We start from the raw sequence: 13,204 nt of genomic DNA, 5'->3' as shown, positions 1-13,204 counted from the left end.
CCATCATCACGAGTGACATATCCATGCCTCCAAATAATTTCCTTGTTCTCACTCCTATCTCCTCCACTCTGCCTTCCCAGCACTAAGAATGTGAAGTCTGTGAAACAGTGACCTTGTCCGTTTTTGGCTGCACCCCCAGTGTATGGCTTGGAATCTGGTAGATTACTGAGCACTGAATAAAAGTTTGTTGAGTGAATGAATAAATGATGAATGATGCCTATTTTACCAAAAAGTCTTCTCCTGCATATTGTCCTTGTCTTCTTGAATGTTCACTTGGGGAAGTACTGCACTGATTTTTTTTCTCATTCTGCATGTGTAAATGCAAAATTTTAAGTTCAGCCGAATCTTCCACAAATACTCTGCCTTCCTGAAAGTCATGAAACTTTATAAGAAATGTCAATTACAGACATACCTGCTAGTACTTTGCTTGCATATTTTTTCCAGGGTTAGCAGAATTGCATTGCTGTGTGTTTTTAAGAATTCCCATATGTCAAATAAATCTTTTCACTTTCTATTAATGGCTGTATGGATTTACAGCATAATAGCTTCTGGTTTTGGCTTTGTTATACAGCATACTGTTTAGGGAGAGTAAGAAGGGTATTGAGGATAATTCATTGTTCGGGTAAGTCACATGGTTTCTGGTTTTGTCGTTTTGTTACTATTACTCAATATTTGTATTCATACTCTTAGGCATTCTTAGGGAAACACTGTGGGGGCCAATGGCCTTGATGCTGTGATCATTCTCACTTTTAATTGTGTGATACAACGTAGCTACCTTTGGAGCTGGGACAGCTCCAAGTCACACACGCAATGCTCAGAGAGTGAGTGACATCCTCTGAAATCACAGAGCAACTGTGTAGGCCATGAATGGGAACCTAGGAGACAACTCCTGGCTCAAAGCTTAATCCTGTGCACTAAGCGTGGGGCCCAGGCCTGCCTGTGAGCCCTGCTACTCTGGAGACTGAGGCAGGAGGATCATGAGTTCAAGGCCAGCCTGTGTTGCATAGCCAGTCACTATTTCAAAATAGCCACTACAACCACAAAACCTTAATCGTATTGTGGATTTTCCAATGCTCTTCACAGCAAGCATGGACAAATCAACTGTATATATGAAATCATGTGTGTACGTATGTACATATATACACTCATGTATAAATATGTGCCTGTATATACGCACATATGTATGAGTAAATATGTGTGTAGGCATACATGTGTAGTATGTATGTATCTTCGCAGATGAAGCAGTAAAAATTATTGAATAAAGGAAAGAAATCAATACTGATTTAACACTCCTATGTGTCTATGATTTACATTAATTCTATTTGTTCCTGAGAAGAATATTATTCATTATTTATTCCTTTGTCAAATTGTCTGAGCTCTGGTTTGTGTCAGGTATTCACGCTAAGAGCTAGAATCATAAGGAACAAAACAAAACATGACGCCTGACTCCATGGTATAAACACTGTAGTGGGGGAGAAATGCTAGGCAAGAATAACATACAGAAGTACAAGACATCATCAGTGTAACGTCTGAAACTTTTTGTTGTTCAGAAGGCTTTAAGTGTATGTAATGGAAAAATAGGATGATTGGGATAGATATCCTTGAAGAAATGACAATTTAAGTGCGATCCAGAGGGGAAATACAATTATCTAAATGATGGGACAAGGAGGGCGTGAGTAGGAATGCACCAGCAGAGATGGAGCATGTACAAAGGCCCAAGGCAGAAGTAAACCAACTCTATTCAGGTTCAAAGAGCTGAAGCATAGTGTAGGGAGGCAGAGGGAGCACACTGCAGGGGGAGTGGGAGAGACAGAGAGGGAGAAGGTGCGCCACAGAGGTCAGGTCAATAATGTGACATTTCCTTCTCCATAAGACAATGGAAGAGAGTCAAGGGATGAAAGTCCATGCCAAAGAGAACAGGTGGTGGCTGAGGGCAGCTTTGAATGTAAATGCATCCTGCATTCTTTCCCCTCAGATCAGTGTAGGTTCTGACATCTAGGGAAGAAAGGCTGCAATAAAGACTTTGCTGCTAAAATCTGGATGAACCATCACAAGGACAGGGAGCACCAGCATGTTGATCCCCTGCGCGGTTGCACTTCAGTAAGGAGCAGTAGAGGCACTGCACTTAGGCAACAGCAGCTGCGTTTGCATCTTTGGCAGCTGATATTCCCCCAAAGAGCCTAAGCAAGAAGAAGAGGAAATGGCAAAGGAAATTGTGATGGTTGGTTTTATATATCAACTTGGCCACGCTATAGTACCTGCTTGTTCAATCAAACAATAACTACCTGGGACTGTGAAGATATTTCATAGATGTAAATAAGATTCAGCTTCAAATAAATTATAATTTGGGTGAGCCTGACTCAATCAGGTGAAAGACCTTAATAGCAGAGCTGATCTGGGTGCTAGTGGCTTATGCCTATAAGCCTAGCTATTTGGGAGGCTGAGATCAAAAGGATAACAGTTCAAAGCCAGCCTAGGCAACAAGTTCATGAGATCTCATCTCAACAAACAGCTGGGTGCTGTAGTACCTGACTGTTATCCCAGCTACACAGGAGACTGAGCTTGGGTGGATCATGGTTTCAGGCCAGCCTAGGCAAAAAAATTTCACAAGACCCCAATTCAACAGAAAAAGCTGGGCATGGTGGCAAGCACCTATCATCTCAGCAATGGTGGGAAGTGTAAAATAGGATGATTGTGGTCCAGGACAGTATGGGCAAAAATCAAGATGCTATCTCCAAAAAAACCAGAGCAAAAGGAACTGGAGGGGTGGCTTCAGCAAAGTCCTGAATTCAAACTCTGGTAATCACCAAAAAAAAAAAAAAGAAAAAAAATCCTCAAAAAGAGCAGAGCTGAGGTTTCCCTGGAGAAGAGGATATCACCTGTTCCATGTAGCATCTGCTCCTGCCTGGGCATTTCTGTTCTTCCTGACAGCCCACTCTATGGACTTCAGATGTGCCCAGCCGGCCTCTCAGTCCTAAGTAGCATTCCTGACCGTGTTTGTTTATGTGCTCCTCATTTTGCATCTCTGCTGGAAGTGAAAGTGACAAACCTGGCTGATAACCACCTACCAGAGACAGCTCAGAAGTAGCTGGAGGGCCAGGGGGTTAGCAGAAGACTGAGTTTCCTACAGTGGATGAAGGTCCAAACCAGACGAATCAGTTTTGTGATTGTTATTTTGAAGGTGTGCTAACATTCTATTTGCTCTGGCCTGTGTCTGTGCAATGCATGTGCTATGGGTCAGGTTTGGTGAATGTCTGGAGTTGGAGTTGAGAGGTGAGTCTGATGTCTGCGTGCCACTTGTGGCTTTACTAAATAAACATTTCCTCAAATGATTTCCCTTAGTTGTGTGATTTCTACCAGCAAGAAATGGGAGTATTGAAAAAGCAACAACCAGATTCTTTATTGAATTGGACTTAGACTGCCATCTTGTGGATGTTTAGCCTCATTATCTGGTGCTGACCATTTTTAAATTTTTTTTAAAATTCAGGGTCTCCTTTCTATGTAGCCCAGGCTGGTCTTGAACTTGTGATCCTCCTGCCTCAGCCTCCTAAGTGTGCTGGGATTACAGGCATGTTCCACCACCACTTGGCTACAGTTCCTTTCTTTAATTGACGAGTGAAAATTGTATATATTTATGGGCACAATATGATGCTTTGGTTATGTGTAAAATCTGTGATGATTAAATCAAGCTAGTTAGCATAGGTATTATTCTACATATCTTTTTTATAGTAAAATATTTAAAATATACTCTCAGTAATTTTCAAATACTCAGTATATTATCATTAACTTTTGTCTGAGATTTTTTGTTCCTTGACCACCATGTTTCTAATCTCCCTACTCCTGGTTTCTGATAAGCACCATTCTACTCTGTGTCCTCTCCTTTCCTCTCCTCTCCCCTCCCCTCCCCTCCACTTTTCTCTCTTCTCCTCTCTCTCTCTCTTTTTTTTCCTTGGTGGGACTGGGGTTTGAACTCAGGGCTTTGCACTTGCAAAGCAGGTGCTCTACTACTTTGAGCTATACCTTTAGTCCATTTTAGTCAGATTACTTTAGAGATGGAGTCTTGTGAACTATTTGGCCAGGCTGGTCTTGAACCATGATCCTCCAAATCTCAGCCTCCCAAGTAGCTGAGATTACAGGCATTACCACTGGCACCTGGCTTAATTCCCTACCTTGACTATGGTGCACAGTGTTGTAATAGACATGAGAGTACAGATAACTCTGACATACTGATTTTGTTTCCTTTGGACCTCACACCTGGTTGTGAAATTGCTGGATCATGACGGCAGTTCTGTTTTTTAATTTTTTGAGGAACATCCATTCTGCTTTTCATAATGACTGACTACTTTATATTTCCACCTTCAGTATGCATACATTTTTAAGAGATGATGACACCAGAATAGACTTTAGATTATATGCCACATGCCCTAATTTTACAAAAGAAACTTAAGTTTCTTTTGCAAGCTTGAGGCTGAAAGGATAAAAATATCGGTCACCCATGATGTTTTCACTTGGACAATTTGATGGGCCATTTTGATACATCGGCTATGCTCTCCTTCCAAGGTTAGTAAAGGAAGAAGACCCAGATTGGACAGATAGAAGATCCATAGTGAGAATAGACAGGAAGAAACCCAGAACTAGGATGAGGCTGAGGGATGGTTCTTTTTTTATCTTTTTACAATGTATTTCAGTATTGTTGACTATCATTTTTTTTCTATTCTCTCCTCCCCAGAGTCCCATCAAAGAGTCCCACTGTTGCAAAATGTTCTGTCTATGAATATGTATATGATCACTTTTGTATTTGTGTATGCATTTACCTTTGGATCTGTCTTCCACATATGAGAGAAAACATTCAACCTTTGTCTTTTTGAACTTGGCTTACTTAATGTGATGATCTCCAGTTCCATCCATTTATAAGGGATGGTTCTTAGGTACATTATTTTATTAGAAAATTTGCATTTTAAAGTTGGTATAAAATATATGCTTAATAAATATCAAAGGGCTTTTTATAAATAACAAAATTCCTTAAATCCTTAAAATACTTTCTGTTCTGCACTTCCCAGAGACCACTCTTTATCTGTCTCCTTTGTAATCCTCTCATTGTTACTACTATAAATTTAAATGGTAAGCGCATTTATTCAAACACTTTTATTATCTTATTTATTTAAACATTGCTTATTGACTTTTTGCTACAAAGATAAGGTAGTAACTTGCACAATAGGCTACCTTCCCTATATATTCTCACTCCCTAAATTTGATACTTAATTTTATGCTATATTTTTAGATCTCCTCTTAATCATTTCCACAATTTCAATAGTATGGTTAAACTGATATTTCTTCTAGCATCTTTAGTCATTTTCTAGAATCTTTGCTTACTAAGGATGAGTGTACTTACCCATCCTGATTTTCCTCCCTCTCTTTCCCATTCTTTAGCTACAACTGTTCTTTCACATTCTCTGGGTTGTTTACATTAACACTGTGTTCACTAGACATACAAATACCTTCCATGGTTTTCTTTCAGCTTGATTTAAAAGCAGGCTGATTCTGACCACAGCAGAATCATTCCCTCAGCTTTTAATCACATTGAAATTATTGGATGTCTACTTTTTAGAGTAGGGATTTATGAAGGAAGTTAGAGTTAGTGTCTGCCCTTTCCAGTCGATAAATTAAGTGCTAGCTAAGAATTGACGACCTCAATGTGCTTTGGAAGATGATATACACTTGCTGTATGCTACACAAAGAAGTTTAAGATGGAAGGGTTGGAGGTAGCTTTTGGGTAGCCAATCACCAATGTCTGTCCCATTATTCTATAAATCATTAATATACTTTGAACAAACAAATCTCTAATACTACAGATTGCTCCACAAGTGTTTTCCAACATAGTTTACTGATTGATATTCATTCATATACTCATTCAACAACTATGTTAATCCTTGCTTTGAGTCAGGCTTATGCACAATGTTAAGTAACTAAGACATAGTCCACTCTCTCCAGAATTTTCAGTTGATATAGACAGGCTGGAAAGGGGAGGAAACCTAAATCAGCCTGAAGTTGGAAGTGGGAGGAAGGACATTATGTGCTAGGCAGTGTCTTAGGTTTGAGGAATGCAAAGTAGAAAGGAACTCCCTGTCCAGTGGAAGGAAACAGATAAGTGGGATACAGGATCCAACTGAGGTTCTTGTTGCCCCAGTTCTATTATACCCATCAAAACTAGGGTTAGGACCAGTGAGTCATTGCCTTTTCTTATCTATTTAAAAACAGGAGTCACATGTTTTGTAGTTCTAGCATCTTATACTGCTTAGGCCTCTAGATGTAACACTTTTCAATATCTGAATGCTTTCCTTAGTTAGATTTTTGGTAGAAATACACACACACACACACACACACACACAGCCCCCAGACTCTTTTCTCTGTCGTTTTGTTCTATTCACTTGAAGGCCCCATCTCTTTTTCTATACTCTGCCTCTTCTTCCCTTTCTATTTTCCCTTATTTCAAGTTTCCTTAAACTCATGAGTGAGTTTCATGAGTTCTCACCTAAAGAATAGGCACTAAGAACTGGTATTCAAGTGATATGCCATATAGGTTGTTCAAATATTGATATTTCCATAACATAGGTAAGTAACTACTCTTCTTAGCTCCTCGGTGTTCCTCAGCATCCTCCTCTTTAGCTTCTTCTTTATACAACGAGAGACTAATGGATAATTTCTAGCACTGCATGGAATTACTGGGACCTCTGGACTATTGCCTATACTTTACTCATCTGAGCTGTTTGGTCGAATACAGAGTTTACAAAACTTAAATGCTTCCAGTGACTATAGGTAGTGGACCTGGGTGAGGCTGGCTAAATGGAATCAGAGATGGTGTGACACTGGAGAACACAGGCTGTACCGTGAAGGCATCTATAAGCAGTGGCCACTGGGAATTTGGACTCAGAATTACTAGATTCTCAGAAAGGGAATGAAAATGTGTATTTTAGTGTTAGTTATGAGCAGGAATATGGCGAGAAGCATTTCTAAATTCCTCTGAAAATAAAGTTTATATTTGTAGCATTATAAAAAGCTAATGTACACAATCTGAAGATTATGAGTTTAAATTAGTTAATATCAAAGCTGGAATCTCAATTTTTCTACTACAGCTCACCATAAAGAGCACACAAATTTGATGAATACCCTCTATTTTTCAATAGTCATGGTGCCTACAAAAAGCAACAGGTTGAAGTCAAGACATCTGTAATGTTCATTTTACCTAAAGTAAAAATGTCAGTTAGAGGAATGATTGTACAATATTATTTTATCTTGGCAACTAACTGTACAAAGCTACAAATAAGTGATTTGTCATTGACGTTTCAAAAGGAGGGCTAGTCTCTAAATCATCTCCTTTGTACTTTAATTTTGGCTAAAAATCTGCTCCCATATGGCTCCTCACTAAATCTCTTTGAGAGTGGTTATTTCAGAAACCCTTCCATGTGGTATGCCTGGAACAAAAGGACATTCTGGAAAAGCATGTCCTGCAGTGTTTCTGACCTCCTCAATATGCAGAACATGTGCTGGTATGTGTGTACTTTGGCTCTTCCCAGAAGTGGTGAATCTAAAGATTGTTGGTGTCATAGTTTTAAGGACACAATGTTAGCCAGGGTTCTCAGTGTCAGTTCCCGACCACAGAAATAATGCCTTACGAACAATATAAAGTTAATGTGAAATATTATTCCCGATGAACTAGGATACTCAGTTGCATTTAATCAACAATTTATGCTTTTCATATTAAGAAAAAGAATGGATTAGACATTCTTTTTTTTTTTTTGAATGAGCTCTGCAAATAAAGGCCCTTGACATCTCATGGATTCTAAGAGCTAAGAGCATCCCTTTCTATGATAATGAAGAGGAGAAAACCTTTGTATATGTGTATAATTCTGTCCCACAATTACAATTCTTTTTTTAAAAAATTATTATAATTGTTTTCTCATATGGAATAATTTGAGTAGTTTTCAGGAAGTCTAATCACAATAGAACACTTGCTTGTTCCCTCAGAGTCTGGTCACTGCTAGGCACAGTGAGTTTGAAGCTGGAGAATCACATGTTAAGAAGTTGACCTTCCTGCTAGGTTGGAGTTAGGGCAGCTTTTATACAGCCGATTGTTCTCTGGGAACACCTGGGATAGGGCCTGACTAGGAATAGAAATTGCTGCCTGAGATTGCTGAAATTCTTTGTAATTTCACAATTATGTTCACGTCTGCTGCAGAATTGTTGACCTAAGGTCCGGCAACCAATCTGACTTTGCTAATAAGAGCATTTTCTGATGATCTTCAAAAGATGAAAGAGTGATATGGTGGAAAGAGTCAAGTCATCAGGATAGCAAGTTGCTTGACCTGCAGAGAAGAAATAAATTCATTTTTCTTTCTCTCTCCAGTAATTGTAGCTTTTCTCTGCTCAACACCTCTGAGGGGCAAGGCACTATCCTCAGCATTTTATACTTATTAGCTCACTCGATTCTTCATGGACCTGTGGAGTAGGTATTATGTGAGAGCATTTGCCATGAGGCTTGTGCTAATAATTGAATGCCCAACTAGAAGGTGGTGGAGCTGGTCCTTAGTCAAACCAAGTCTAAAACCTAGTGCTTTGTCTCTTTGTTCTTCCTTCCACTATAAAATAGAACTTGTACTCTTGTGTAATTTTCAGGGGCAATCTTCCTGCTCTACATTAATGAGACCCACATAAGATGTATGCAGTTCACAGCACCTAATCTCAATGTTCTTCATGGCTTCTTTCTATTTTATTTTTTGCATTTCCATTTCTTCTTCTTCTTTTTTTTGAATTTTATTGTTTTTACATTTACTCAAATGTGTATACATTGTTTAGGCCACATCCTCCCCCCTTCCTCAGGCACAAACTATTCCTGATTTTGTTGAAGAGAAAACATAAGGGATAATAAGAAAGACATAGAGAAAAGGTTAGTTGGAGAAGAATTAATTTAGAATGTAACACATATGTACAGGAAAGCAATGCGAGTAAACTCCCTGTATAGCTATCCTTATCTCAACTAGCAAAAACCCTTGTTCCTTCCTATTATTGCTTATACTCTCTCTACAACAAAATTAGAAATAAGGGCAAAATAGTTTCTACCTGGTAGCGAGGGGGTTGGGGGGGAGAGGGAGGGGACGGGAGAAAGGGAAAGGTTGGGGGGAAGGGGGAGAAATGACCCGAACATTGTATGCACATATGATAAAGATAGCTCTACAGAGAGATTCCTCGTGTTAATTCCATGCACATGTGTATTACAACCCATATTAGTTCATCTCTGTCAGACCTCTTCTCTACTTCCTTGTCCCCTTCCCATAGTGGCCTCTGTCAGTTTAAGATTACTTTATTTGCTCCTTTACAGGGAGCACATCAACTACTTTCAAGTTTAAGGTTTCCTTCCCTTTCCCTATTCCTCCTGTGTGTGTTCTCCCCTTAGTGTGTGACCCATGTCCAATAATATTACTGCATTTATTTTAGGTCTATAGTGCACATATGAGAGAGAACATGTGATTTTTGGCTTTCTGAGCCTGGCTAACTTTGCTTAAGGTGATGTTCTCCAGGTCCATCCACTTATTTGCAAATGAAAAAATTTCATTTTTCTTTGTGGCTGAATAAAATTTCATTGTGTATAAATACCACATTTTCTTTTTCTTTCTTTTTTTTTTGTGGTACTGGGGTTTGAACTCAGGGGCTTCACCTTGAGCCACTCCACCAGCCCTTTTTTGTGATGGGGATTTTTTGAGACAGGGTCTCGCAAACTATTTTGTCTGGGCTGGCTTCGAACTGTGATCCTCCTGATCTCTGTCTCCTGAGTAGCTAGGATTACAGGCATGAGCCACTTGTGCCCAGAGTCATGGCTTTTTTTGAACTTGCATTATCTTTCTGTTTTCATAAAGATATGATGCCATAGTTTATATTTGTAGGATGAATACCAGACATCAGTATTGCTTCTTTTTTTGTTAGCCTTTAATTTTTTTAAAAACAATTTTTTATTGTTGTCCTATGTGGCAGTACATTGTGGCATTTATGAATGTTCTTATAATTTATCAAATATATCATAACTGAATTCACCCCCCTCCATCATTCTCCTTTATTCCTCCCTCTCTCCATTCCTGGAACAGTTTCAACAGACATCATTTTCCGTTTGCATACGTGTGTACACAGTATTTGCACAATATTCATCTTCTTACACCCTTTCCCCACATCCTACCCTCTCCTACTGATACCAATCCCCCAGACAGGACCTGTTCCACCCACTTGTTCTCTGATTTTGTAAAAGAAAAAAAATAACATTTTGTTTGTTTAAGATAGCTACACAGGGAGTTTCCTTATGACTTTCCATGTACATATGTATTATAACCTGAATTGGTTTATCTCCTCTATTTTTCTTCTTAGTCCCCTTCTTATGGTGATTTCAACAGATTTTTAAAAGTTTATATTTGGTTCTTAAAGATGTCCTTTAGGGATTCAGTTCTGAAAGCACTGAGCACTCAAAAATCTCTCATTTGTTTAGTTTTTATGTCACTTTTTAGTCTTTGAAACTTCTTTTTCTTATTTCCTCTACACATAGATTTCCACAGGAAGATGAGGCCTTCATTTATTGTTTTTCTAAAATCACATGATTTGGTGTTTTTAAAATTTTTCTTAAGCTAACACTGATAGAACTTTTATATGTTTACACAGGCATGTAATTCTTACTTCAATATTACTTAAAATAGGTAATATTTTAAGTCTAACTTATAAATAAGACAGTGTAACTAACTAGGCTAGCAGATAGTGAAGCCATGCTGCAAATCAAACTCCATTAAAAGAACAAGACCTCCTCTTACACCACTAAAGTCTGTCTGCCCTTCATGTACACTGCATCCTCACCATCACCCAAAACTTAAGAGCACATTTCTGGCCTTCTGGTGCCTCTCTTTGTGCACCCCAGAGCCCATGGTACCATTTCAATGCTTGTAGAGCACAGATCTATCTCCACTGTATTGTTTCCTTTTTTGCCCCAACTAGACAGGAAACATGTTTACACTATTTCATTCTACATCTTGGTTTAGTGAGTAGCACGTCACTGGAGTTTAACAAGTATTTGTTGAAGAAATGCATGACTGATTCTGGGCTTGCCAAACATGCTCAATGTTGCCTCTGTGCCTACATCTACCTGGGGGGATTTCCACTTGCTTAAATACCCATCAGATTTCTACAAATTAATGAATGGTGGCTGTCAAGTTGGTAATGGGTATCTGTAGTTGATCAAGCTGACAAATTTGTAGAGAAATAATTTCTCCATTGATTTACAGAAGCAATGAGGGACACTTTGGAGTGGCCACACACATGTTTTACTGAGATTTTATTGATTGTCTTAGTTTGTTATACATGGCATAAACCCAACTCATACTAGTTTAAGCAAAAGCATAGTTGTAATTTCTCTCTCTATGTATAACTGGTGAATGGAGCACAGAAGCTGGAATTAGATCCGGATGGATCCTGGAAATGAGTAATCTTGTTTGCATCTTTCTTGATGTCTCCCCTCCACACCTGTTTTTTTGTTTCCACGTGTTCCTCTCTGGCTACATTCTGCAGAAAGGGCTTTCTCTATTTGACCAAAAGAAAAAATAAGAGGACCATACATCCATGATTCTTATGGAGTATTGGCAATATAAGTAAACAAAAAGGCTGGAAAAAGGTTGGAAATGCAATATTCTTGAGTCCTATCCCAGACCTACTAAATCAGAAATTCTGGTGAAGGAATCAATACTGTGTGTAAGCAACTTCTCCAGGTGATTGTGGTGCACACTAAAGTTTAGAATTTGTCTGATTAATAACAGAAGTTGAGTCCTTAAATAAATGGTCTTCAATGACTTAGCATGTACAGAGGTAGAGGAACATGGCAGATGGCCCCAAAATAAGAAATAAATATTTGGTATTCCTTGGAGGTTAGTTTGGGGAGATACAGCAGGAAAGAGGGAAGGTTGCAAACCACTCTGAAGCCAGTTTTGAGGAAATAGGAATCTCAGTAAATGAAAACAGAAGCCACAGCTTAGAGAAGGAAATTTCTTGTGCTCCAAGAATAGAGGTGCCCCAGGGACCATGAAAAATCTCCACAGACCTCAATTCCCTAAGAAGTAGTCGAAAGTCATTTTGGAACGCTGTGTTCTGTGTTATCTGTCATTTCAGATTTTAATTTTTTTGTTTCCTTTAGTTAAAAAAAATATTTCCCTTCCTCTAGGGCCAATGGAATTGTCTTTACTGGAATCATAAAAAGAAAGTTGTTAGGATATCTCTTTGAGAAGCAGCTTGGAAGATCCTGAGTTTAAAAAAAATACAAACAAGAGCTAAATAAATACTTTAAATAATATGATAATTCAAATGAAATAATCCCAGTAATTACTCTAAATAAAAGCAATTCTATGTAGTAATTATACTAACTTAAAAACAGCAAATATTTACTGATCTCTTATGTATGCTAGGGCCTGTTGAAGGCACTGCAATTGTCTTAACTCATTTGTTTTTGCAACTACTGTCCATTTTACAAGAAAAAATTGGTACAGCTTATCCAACTAAGTTTTTTGTTTCAAATTTAAATTCTGACATTCTGTCCTTAAAGCTTATATAGCTTGTCATTATAGAATGCTACCTCTCAAAAGTGACTCTCTTCAGTTAAAGCATAGAGATGTTTGCTAGTATTTAATACTCCTTCCTCTTGGGAAGTCCACTGCATAGAGTTGTATGCAAGAACTTCTCTGTATGGAGATAGGATCCAGTCATTATCTAATCGTCTGGTTAAAACATCAGAGTAGAAATTAATTTCCTCTTTAGGACCATTTTCATCTATAGACACATCTACATATTTATATTCTTTCTTATAATTCCTAAAACTCTTTGCTGTGAAGGATAAAGGCAATTTCTATCTGAATTGTTTTGATGGGAAAAGCTAACATGCTCTCTACATGAACCTCTGGAGTCCCAGGAACCTTCTTTACAACACAACTGTTGAGCTTTGTCTTTAATTTGTCATGGATCTTAAAGACTGCTCAGAATGTTCCATTATATTTTTAATTTCACTGCTGGCTTATTAGCTGATGAACTCAGCAGTTCTTATCTGAGCAGTGTTAGGGTCTAATGAGATCTTACATCATTCGACAGGAATCAATTTATAAACTTTGTTTACTTCAAGATTCTAGTTGACACA

The sequence above is a fragment of the Castor canadensis genome, chromosome 6 (assembly GCF_047511655.1).
Source record: "Castor canadensis chromosome 6, mCasCan1.hap1v2, whole genome shotgun sequence".
Lineage (NCBI taxonomy): Eukaryota > Metazoa > Chordata > Mammalia > Rodentia > Castoridae > Castor > Castor canadensis.
This window is presented reverse-complemented; position numbering follows the sequence as displayed.